The 9769-nt window shown below is 36.8% G+C and overlaps 1 protein-coding gene across 1 annotated transcript in view; it reads left to right on the top strand.

Moving 5' to 3' along the window:
* Nucleotides 1-1284: 1284 nt before the first annotated feature.
* The window catches only part of CLSTN2 (calsyntenin 2), a 197977-nt gene continuing 189492 nt past the window's right edge, over nt 1285-9769 (top strand). Inside the window, exon 1 of the mRNA XM_027650645.1 lies at nt 1285-1407. The gene's annotated coding sequence lies outside the window, so the exon portion shown is untranslated. The remainder of the gene's footprint in view (nt 1408-9769) is intronic.

The raw sequence follows: 9769 nt of genomic DNA, 5'->3' as shown, positions 1-9769 counted from the left end.
ACTTTCTTCACAAGGAAGAAACTGTGGAAAAAAACTTGAAACTCATTGATATTTGGGGTTTTACACAAGAAAGGGCAGGAAAGAGTTTAGGGTTGTGTGTGTGGATTTTGTTTGGTTTCGTAATGTTTCGTTATTTAAAATAACCCCTTCTGATTCAATTTTTTTCTCTTTAAGTGAGAAACTCTCTGTCTTTGAAGTGAATTCTGTTAACTCACCAGATGTTTTCTTCAGCATTTGGTACACACAACTAAATAATAGGTACAAAAATTACTTTACAGCTGAGTTTGATGTCCATGTGGTAGATATTCCTTAGTGCAGTGCTCCCTCCTGCCTGGGGGAGAACATCCTTCAAATTGCAATTTGATTAGCTATCACCATTGTGTTACTTATGTAGGAGCTCCAAAGAGAGAACATTCAGATTGTGGCTGCAAGAAGAAAAGGATAAGCATAGCAAAGCTAAGCCTCTTACATTTTCCCCTTCCTTTTTATTTTGTGTCTTTATACTTACCAAAAAATATTAGATGGATGGTGAGAGGGATGAACATGGAAGAGGTTCAGGAATAAGACAATATGATGATAAGTGGGGTATCCTCTCCTTAAAGTGTCTTTTTGTGTGATCTTCCTATATATGTCAAGACCAGATTTATCCAAATGTTCAAGATCTGAATTTGAAGGACAGATTTTTCTAGAAAAACTTGAGATCCCATTTAAGCATAAGTAAAGCTGGTTTTCATAAATGAAAAAGGTGGAGGCTTTGATAAAAGTGATTTAAATGTAGAAGTTTATTTTTTGTCTATGATATGCAGAACACAAAAGTAATTTTAGATATTTTTCCAAAAATAAAGTGAGAAGTTGATCAAGAGTGAAATGTTCCCACTTGCCTTCTCTTGGCTTTGTGACTTGTTGAGTTGAGTTTCTCTGGTTGTACTTTCTCTTGCATCGGAGCTTTGCAACTGGAAGCAGTTCCTTCAAAAGTGTCTGACCCTAATTATGTCTGACAATTGACAACACATTAAAAATACTTTGAAAATTGTGTTTTGCTTTTGGTGTCTTAATTGGAGGGATGTCTGTAAGTGTTTTTCTTGTCAATGAATTACAGTACAATACACGTCACTTTGTTTTGATATTTGAATGTTTATGAAGTACTTTGGGCTTTTTTTAGTGGCTTTTAAGTGATAACATTGATATTGGGCATATGTTAAATAATTTCTCTTTAAAAATAAAATGAGCTAAATGGATGTAAAACACAAACCAAATTAATTAGACGTGTTTTTTCTCTTCCAGTGAACAAACACAAACCCTGGATTGAGACATCTTACCACGGAATCATAACCGAGAACAATGACACTGTAATTTTGGATCCTCCCCTTGTTGCTTTGGACAAAGATGCACCTGTTCCCTTTGCAGGTAGGAATATACTCTGGCAGCAGCACTTGGGCTTATGGATTGTAGCATGAATTTATTAGCATTTTAAGGATGGGATTTGCAGTGCAGAGATAATGTAATTTGAAGGACTTGTGAAGAACATGTAAAGGCTGTGTCTGAGTACTCAGGACCTGACCATTGGCCCACAGACCCTGAAATGAGGTGTCTCTTACAATGGATGTGTCTGCTCATTTGTTTCAAGACAAAAGAGATTATTAACAGCATAATACAGCAGGCTTCCACTATCAACACATTTTTTAAAAAACCACAATATTTCTGTAATTAAATTTGAGTTTCCCATTATAGAAATGAGTCATTATAGTTGCCTAAAGTAGTTCATTTTGTTCAGGAATAACAGCCCCTGCTTTCTCTCTTCCTATTCTTCTCCCTGGCTGTGGAAAAGCTGTGTGACAAATATTTAAAGTTGCTCAAATCATGTGTTACTGTGTGAGTACTTTATAACTGTCAAGGCTTGGACAGAAATTTTAATGGTGTTTTTGAAGATTTTTGTTCAGGTTGCTGCATGACAGATGTGTGTCGTACGGAAGTTTTCATCTGTTTTAAGTCTATTTTTCCTGACACTTATTCTGTCATATTATGAGTTCCTTAAGCAGAATAGAGTATTTTTGCATGTGAAGTAAGTTTTCTTTTAAATTCCCTGTTCTATTTTCTTCTTTTTGAAGAAGAAGGAGAATAGTGAGGCTTGACAGCTGTTTTGAAGATCCTCAAAAGATGCAGTTGTCAAAAACATGCTATTGCCTGAGTGTTCCTCATATAAGGAAAGGGACTAGTAAGATAAGGATCCTTGTTCTTATGGAGTACAGTCATGCTCAGTAAGCAGCAAGTCCAAGTGCTTGGCCCAAACAGCATTTTACAGCATCATGAAAGAACTGTTATTAGACATTTTCCCCAAAAGCACATACTCACATCAATCCATACCGTGCCAAAGAGGGATTCACAAATGTTTTTTATATATTGAACTGCAATGTAATATCAAGATTTGTTTGTGACTCACAGTGCCCCATGGTTCTTTGTTGCACAGAACCCTTTTCTTTCTCATGCACTGGGAATGTTCAGTGGAGGGAGCTTTATTTAGTCAGAGTTAAAAGCCTCAAATAGCTTGTGCATATTGGTATAGCAACCTTGGTATGAAACCCTTTTGTCTACTGATCCCTTCCTGTGGCACAGAGTTATTTGCTAATAGAGGCATAATCAGTGTCCATTCAAACACAAACAGCCAGCCCTGAACTGGGAGGTGCTAATTAAAATTTAAAGCGGGGTCACTTCATACAAAGATGTGCAGGATAAGGTGTCCTAAATTAGTTATTACTTTTTGTAGCTGAGGAAAAATGCTTGTTTCCAAGTTATTTTTGAATGACAAGCAGTATTCTGTATTGTATTTGAGACCACTTTTGTGTTATATTGGTAACTTTCACATGCGTGTGCAAGTCATTCTTCCAAATGTTTGTGTTGAACAATAATATAAACTTAGATGAAACCCTTGCTAAATTAAACCTATCTGTGAAATCTTCAGGTACAGCTATTTAGGAATGAAGATTGATTCCTAGTGAAAAGATGCCCTTTTCATTTTATTTTTTTTAATTTTTTTTTTTTAATTTTTCTATTTCTAAGGATGTTCTTTTGCTTTCATTCCCCTGGGATCCTTAAAAGGAACGATAATCATGCTGTTTTCACTGACACTGCAAACTGTGCTGACTGGGAATTTGGTAGCCTAATTATTTTCTTCACTTTTTACATTGGGAGAATCAACACGTTTTTCATTAAGCAGTGATTTACTTTTCATGTAGGAAATCATCCTTTGAAGTACTGAACTTAGACTGGCTTATGTGATTACGTTGTTACATTAGACAGTATTTTAATTTGTCTTTGTTTATTGATTTGAATTATTTATATTATAAGAAGTGTCTAGATGGGAAAATACTTTCTGTGTATTCCCTGATATTAATGGTTCACTTCCAGATAATATTGTACATTTGGCCTAGTGATCTGCAATGATAAAGTACTTATTGAACCCTTAATTCCCTTGAAGCGCCTGGATTCCCTACATGTTTAGAAAAACATCTGCTTCTTTTTAAACACTCTTGCCTTTTTAAATTGTTGGAGGAATTTGTTATTTCTCTTTTAATTTCTGCTTTAGTATCATGTAGTTTTATTTGGTTTCATAATATCATTAATTTCATTGTAGGTTTTTATGGAAAATTCAATTTCTCTAATGTATTTAGTAGGAGAAAGCTGAAACAGATACAGCTACAACAGTAACAATATTCAGTAGTTGTACATTTGATAGTGAGGTAACGTGGTATATCTTCTATGGCCATATTTTGTTTAACTGTTGAAAAACTTTTTGTACAGTATAATATATCAGTCTTCCATTGTAACAGAATCAGAGCTCCAGCAGTTCCTTTACCATCACTCTGTTAATATTTTCAGTATTTTGTCCAAATATTGCAGAAGAAAAGAAATATAGTGTTTAGAAACATTTTGCATTTTTGTTGTTTTGGGTTTTTTTAGTAGGCCCAGATTCAACAATATATCAGGGCAGTTTTTGGTTTCTGCTGAGATATCTACTTAGATCTCCTTGAACAAATGAGTCCCTCCAACAAACCAAAACAAAACCCAAATCCCAAACCAACCAACCAAACCCCAACCCAGCTGCTGTATATCCTTTCACTTTGCACATGTGCTTAAGTTCTGAAGAAACAAAATGGAACTAACAGGAAGCACATCGAGATAACCACGAGGCTGATGTTCCTGGGGGATACCTGAATATATACCTGGATGTTGTATGGACAGATGTTATGTGGATCTCTCTTCTTTTCTTAGTTTACTCCCTTTTAAGTGTTCCTCTTCCATCCGGGACAGGTTTAGGGAAATTTACAGTGTTTATCATTGAAAGATATGACAGGTCATGGTAGGCGAAATGCATCTTTATATTGTACATTTACTATTATTTGTAGTTATTTATTCCATATTTTTATCTTGCTAGTGAGGGTGTAGTCCTTTCGGATCCATGCTTGACTTGTGGAAGGAAGGGTAGGGAGTCCTTATGGCCAAGACAGGAGATCTCCAGCAAGGAGGAGCAGTAATCTCAAGCCAGAAAGTCTGGCATGTCAAAATGAGTGCTCAGGGGCCTCACTGGAGATTTTGAGTCTCACTGAGGCTTTGTCTCCAAGTAATCTGCATTGTGCTTTGGGAGCCACAGTGAGGGATATCTGCAGATGGCCTGGCACTGTGCTCCCCAGGGCTGGAGACAAGATGTGCACTACCCACAGCAGGTCCTAGCAGATAGTGGGATTGCACTGTCCTTTCCAGGCAGGAAAGCACAGCTCTGCTGTACAGCTCTGGCTTACAGGAACCAGGACAGGCTCTAAGTTCAGCCTGGAAGTGGTGTTAGTTTTCCAACTCCAAGCTGTGTATTATCAGGGATGCTTTGAGCACTGCACAGACCACCTTGCCCCTGTTGATTGCCCTGGTGCACAAGTAGTTTATGCATTTCATATTTTTCACCTGAGCAAATAATCTTTCACCGAATAACCCCTTTGTTATTAAGCACAACAGCAGAACTGAGCTATTAAGACACATTTTTTATTCAGTGGTTCTTATCTGCCCTTAGTGCTTTCAGTTGTTTTCCATACCCATTTTCCTATTCCTATTTTTTTAATTTAAACGTTACTTGTGGCATAGACCTTCTCTAAACTGTAAACTGTGTTTTCTTTTTCTCTTACGGAAACTTTAACATTTTACCCTATACCTGTGCTTTTTTCATCACCATGACTACTAAAGTAAGTCTGTCAACCCCTTCTAGTAGGATACACATTATGGTGCACATCAAACCCAAGTGGTCACAGGAGAAAATTATTATAATCTGCACTTTTTTTCCCACCTCTGTATAATTTTTAACATCAAGGGTGATGACAGGAGAAAAAGGAATCTTCTATGCAGTTACCTTCTCGAAAGGGCTGTGTTTCCAGGAAGGACTAAGGAGAGACTAACAGGACTAAATGTGCCTGTGAAAATGCTGGCTGTCAAATGTGATCATTTCATAAGGCCTATTTCATAACTGGAGCATGAAGACTTTTGCAAGATTGCAATAAATGGTTTTTGGTGTCTCTTTATCTTATGAATTTATTGTGAATAATTGAAGTATATGTAAAAATCAGCATGGTATAAACATACCCACTTTCTCTTTTCCGTGCAAGTATATTTTTCAGTCGCCTAGTTTTGAAGGAAAGCTTGAAAAAATACCGTTGTAAAGTTGTAAGTGTGAGAAGGAATAACAGTTTTTCCATATTTCAATTTTTCAAGTACTGACCTGGAAAGGATTTTCACACGCTGGTGTTGACATACAACTGATCTTTAAAATAATTAGACTCACCGCAGTAGCCTGGAGCTTTTTGCAGGGTATCACAGACATTTCCCCATACCCTCCCAACCTCCTTGGTCAACCCCCCTCCCCCCCCCACAAAAAACCTAAAGAAAATTCCACAAAAAAATCATTAAGAAATTGCAGGCATTGTGTAGGTGCAGTATGGGCTTATTATCTCAGTTAGGGAAATCCATCAGAGGAATCTCTCTTGAAAAACACATAACAAAATGCACCCAAAAGAAGGAATGTGACTTCAATTAATCTTACACCAACCTGCAGGCTCAGCCATACAACAGTCAGCTCACATTCTGGTGAAGAGGCTGGTAATCACTTCAAGGATTTGACTTTCAGGCTTAGGGGTGGTTTGACTGGAAACAAGGTGAGATCCACTAAATCAATTTGACAGCATTCTGTTTCTGTGATAGCAAGAGCCCTCACAAAATGCTGCAAGATTATGGAAGGCTTTTGGAAAGGACAGCTATCTGCATTTCAATAAGAGCAACAACATTTCCTCAGCAATGTTGTGCAAAAATAGATCTGAAAGAAACTTCACGATGCTTCCAGTCCATCCTCCTGCCCAAGGCAGGACCCTTTATTCCCGTGTCATTCCTGATAAATAGTTTTCTGTACTAATCTTAAAGATCCATAGTGACAGAGATGCAACAGCTTCCCTGGGCGATCTGTTCCACGCTTCACCATGCTCACTGATTTTCAGGATGTTTAGTCCGAACTTTCTGTACTGCAGTTTTTGCTCATTGGTTTTGGTCCTATCCACAATAGCTTGGCAGAGCAGAGGAGCAGAGTATTCCCTTTTTTTTTTTTTTCAAAGCAGTTTTTTATATTTCTCTCTAAAAGCACTGTGAGCATCTTAAACAGCACAGGGGGGAGGGGGCTTCTGCTGTCTGATACAGACCTGAAGCACAGAAATAAGGGGAAACTTTCAGAACAATGAGGTGATGGATGCTCTTTCTTACCTTGAACTCATCTCTGTGTCACCATTTTCAGACTTGCATTTGAGTGCAATGTGTTAAGGTTAAGCTGGATAATTCAACCACTGAGTTGGGCCCACTACGTCTTAAGCTACTTTTATGCTCTTGATAAATTTGTAGATAGTCTTTTTAAGCGAGGTCAGATGTTCCTACCTCCACAGAGACAAATCATCTGTGTCTCTGAAGCAGTTGAAGATGGAGTCCCAGTCTCTGGCTATATTTTGGCTCTGCTGAAACCACTATAAAGAATAAGGAGACAATAAAACCAGCCAAGGAGGATGTCAGAATATTCACTAAACCACAAGCTGCAACCACAAGCTCTCTCAGATCATCTTTGTTATTTTAGCAGTTCAGAGGACTGTGTATTCCCAGCTGCACCACGGCAAATCCAGTAGTTGTCAGTCCACTTACACCCAGGGGCTGAAAACAAAATCCCATTTCTCTGCTTCAAACTGTGAAGCTGTCTGGCCTTCCCGTTTGTTTATTTGCATTGATAAGCAGTGGCATTAATAACAGAAACTATCTATTTGGCACATAATTTTGATACAGAAATTATTTAAAAATTGTGATTCTGAATATTATAATTTCAAACTCACTGTCAGCCAGACTTAAAACATGCTGTCAGTTTATGATGCCCAGAATTAACTGGTGTTAAATATTTCTCTGTGAAAACTATGCATGATCAAAAAATCTGAACTTCAAGTGAAGCCATGGAGTATTGCAGTTTTTTCTAAAAGTTTTTTTAATAATTTTTTGACTTCTATTTTTGAAGTTTACATTTATTAATGTAGCTTAATTAGTTAAGGATGTAACCTTCAAAGGCAAAAAAAGAATCTCTTCATAGTGATCCTAACCTAAGGAAAAATAGAAGATTGGCAATATCACAATCAGGTCCAGAGATGCTGGTTTTGGTCTAGGGGATGCTGCTCCTTGTCCAGTAAAGGTAGAGTAATACATGCTCAAGTTTCAGATTTAGAATGCACCAAAAAAATCAATCACTTTGACAGTGACCTCTGTTGGTTTGTCCCTGAAGTTCAGAGATGAGGGATTTGGGTTTTGGTTATTTTTTGTTCTTGAAGTTTCATGTAAGTTTGATTATTTTTCTTAGTCACTTTTTCAGTAGTGAAATAATAGTAGGCAACGTCAATGTCTCCATAGGAGACTAAAGGTTCGAGTATTCAGGCTGTTCTAATGGAGCTTTTAGGAGCTGCTAAGTGGTCTGTCATTGCAGGAGTAATTGGTTAGGAAGAAAATGAGACCTAAATGCGTGGAGAGTGAATGGAAGTTGCTTTTGGCAGGTTAAATGAATAATGAATGGGAACATTGAGATAAACTTTATTACACCTAAATATGTTAAATTACTTGAAGCTAGAAAGAAAGAAGTAGCATAATCACCTAATTCCAGTCTGATAATCACTTGGACTTTAGGACTATTTATGGAAAATACTGATTTGAAATAAATTGGAAATGGTTTTGAGTCATTTTCTTTGTAAATAAAATGTGATCTTTTGAAAAATAGAGCAGGATTTTACTGTGGATATGCAAACTTGCACAATAGGACAGGGACAGAATCTGGCACGAACTGTACTAAATAAGCATTTAAGTAAAACACTGTTTTGTTCGAACAAGTTATAACTGATGTTGCCAGGAAAATAATGTGAGTTAATAAACTTCTGGGCTGTTCAGAATACTAGAGATAAACCTAAGTGGGAAGTACTGGAATTGCTAAGCCTATAGGTCCAAACATTGGTAGCTGCTATTTTGCTCTGACTATGGATGTAGATTTTGTCTCACACTCTTTCTTTGAAAATAATGAAGCCTTTCTGTCTGAGTACCATTGCTCTTAGTTAAAAAGTACACTGTGAACAATGTGCTTGAAGCTGCAGTGGAAATTTGAAGTCATTTATTTCAATGAACTACTTTCGTTACCTGTCTATTTTCAGGAAAACATTTTAAAAGCTGCAGAAAATAATTTATTTTGTTGAGACACTATTTTAACAATTTTTTTTTCTCTGTAATGGAATGTTTTGGAGTGAATTAAGTCTGTAACTTGCTTTGAGATGTTATTTTTGCTATACAGTTAAGCGAGGAATCTACTCTTCTTAGCTGTTCTCTAAAATCAAAGAAGTTTCCTTAATGACTTTAAATTCTGAATGTTAGAGGAAGGACGGCAAAGGAAGTACATCTGTTTGGAGATAAAAAGGGTGAGGAATAGTTCTCTTACTCTGGTTTGAGTGATACATTGAGGGCTGCCTTAGGTTTGAACAGGCTCATATGTTAAAATAAGTGCTCGCCAAATAGGTGTGAGCAGGTGAAAAATGTAAAGCTTCTGTAGTTAATCTTGCAGTGGATATCATAACTGCCTCAATGTTTACAATTTCAGGTAGAATAAACATTTTCAAATGTTTATTGATATAAATGAAACTATTTTAAAAATCATGCCAGTGAGAATAACTGCAAGGAATGAAGATGGACATGGAATAGGTTGAAACAGGCAAGAATGATACCCCTGGTACAATTTTTCATTTTGCATAGTTTGATTCTCTTCATTATTTGATATCCAAGAAGTAGTAAACTTGACCTGTTCATCTTTGCTTTCAAAAGTATGTCAACCTGAGAATTCCTTAGCTGTGCCCATCTCTACTTTCAGTACTACAGTAACATAAAGGTCTCTCGGAGGGAGGGCTGAAAGAAGTAGTGAGAGGGCTCAAGGAAGGAATAAACAACTGAGTCAAATAATGCAAATTCCCCTCTAATATCTGCCTTCACGCTTTCATCCCTTCCATGGTCTCTCCATTAATTCAGTGATGTCTGTCTCTTTACATAAATATTTCCTTCTCTGTGTGTGTTCCTGTGTTGTCATGTTCTTAGGTGAATGATGATAAATATTATAATAGATTGCTTGTAAAGGCATGAAGCATTATTTATACAGACTTAGACAAATAATTTACAATACTATGAAGTGTTA

The sequence above is a fragment of the Corapipo altera genome, unplaced genomic scaffold, assembly GCF_003945725.1.
Source record: "Corapipo altera isolate COAL_440 unplaced genomic scaffold, ASM394572v1 54, whole genome shotgun sequence".
NCBI classification, from domain to species: Eukaryota; Metazoa; Chordata; class Aves; order Passeriformes; family Pipridae; genus Corapipo; species Corapipo altera.
This window is presented reverse-complemented; position numbering and strand designations above follow the sequence as displayed.